Raw genomic sequence first — 1,855 nt, 5'->3', positions numbered from 1 at the left:
GTTAACGTTAGGTGAAAATGTGGGTTTGAGAACGTTAGTGACAATCACCTTTTGCAGTAACGTTCCTAGCCCAAGATGAGTTACGTTAACTTCAACGTTAGTGGCACTAATGTGACCACTAACGTTGCCTCTTGATCCATCGCGAGCGTTATTAGCGTTTACCTTTGCCAATAACGTTGCCCTTGGCCCCTTTTTCCCTACGTTAGAGTCCACGTTAGTGTAGCTAACGTGACTCTTAACGTGGGTATGCCTTAATTTCGAGAGCGTTAGTGACACTTACCTTTGTCACTAATGCTCCAAACACCTTTCTTCCCACATTAGAGTTCACGTTACATAGGTTAACGTGACTTCTAACGTGGTAGTGATAGCCATCTCCAACGTTAGTGACAAAGGTGAGTGTCACTAACGTTGGCTCATCATTCTTTTCCTCCACGTTAGCTTCCACATTAATGCAATTAACGTGGCAACTAACGTGGCTAATAGAGGCTTAGTCCAACGTTAGTGACAAAGGTGAGTGTCACTAACGTTGGCTCTTCATTGCTTCTCCCACGTTAGAGTTCATGTTAATGTAGTTAACGTGACTCTTAACGTGGCTAAGTGTGCCCCTCTCCCCAACATTAGTGGCATTCCCTTTTACCTCTAACGTTGGAGCTTTACTTCTCTTCCACGTTAGCTTCCACGTTAACGTAGTTAACGTGGACACTAACGTGGGCTATGATGGCTCACGAAAGCGTTATTGGTGTTCACTTTTCTTGTTAACGTTGTAAGCTAGCCTCCTTTCCACGTTAATGGTCACGTTAGTTGGACTAATGTGGCTATTAACGTGGCATCTTCCTTGCTTCCTTTGTCCTGAAATCAAGCAAATAAAGTGCATCAAAACTAGGTTCTAACCCATGAGATCATGCATCATTCAATTTATCATTCAATTCATGCATAATTCTCATGAAATCATATAAAATTCACAATATTTGCTTGAATCAAGATGTAAATGATTATTTAACCAAAACTTGCTTATTTCCTAAGAAAGTGCATGAAACTACCTTAAAACCATAAAGAAAAGGTCAGTGAAACTGGCCAAAATGCCTTGGCATCACAACACCAAACTTAAAGCTTCCTTGTCCCGAAGCAAGTACTGAAACATGAGAATGATGAATGAATTGTCAAGAGAAATGAATCATTATTGTAGAAGTCATGTCCTTGGTTTTATGGGGTTTCATGCATAGCAACTTAGGTTCATTCCTTTATTGGCTTTCAGACCTTTACCATGCCCTGGAATACTCACTTGATTGCACCCTTTGAGACTTTTATTTATTGATCCCTTTGTCTTTCCACGGTTTATTGCATCCTTAGGCTAAGTGTTCTGTGAGGGGGCGACTCTTTAAGATAAGCTTTCAGCCAACACTCCCGAACCAGTTGGTTCAAGGTGCTAGGTGTTGAAACACCCCTAAGGACTTACTCCCTCAAGTCTCTCTCCCCCATACATGCACACCACAGGCACATGGTTTGTTATTTTCTTTCCTTGAGGCCTTGGTGTCCAACACCTCTTTGGGTTACTAAATGTTCTGTACCAAGTGATGAAGCACTCCTAAGAACTTATTCATCCAAGCAGATCCTTGGTACAAGAGCACCACAGACATATCCCTCAAGATTCAAGCCCTTGGTGCCTAGCCTTATTTCTTATTACTTTTCTTTCTGTCAACTCTTATTGTTCTTTTCCTTTTTCTTATTAGGATCTTGTTATTTAGCTAGTCTCATGGGGTGTGTTTCAAGCATATGATTCAGGACAGATAGTTGCCTTCCTACCTTGTTGGTAAACCAACTTAGCTAAGTGATTACTACACCACAAATTTAAGGA

The sequence above is a fragment of the Arachis hypogaea genome, chromosome 15, assembly GCF_003086295.3.
Source record: "Arachis hypogaea cultivar Tifrunner chromosome 15, arahy.Tifrunner.gnm2.J5K5, whole genome shotgun sequence".
Classification (NCBI taxonomy): Eukaryota; Viridiplantae; Streptophyta; class Magnoliopsida; order Fabales; family Fabaceae; genus Arachis; species Arachis hypogaea.
The sequence above is the reverse complement of the archived record's forward strand: the minus strand, read 5'-3'. Positions refer to the sequence as shown.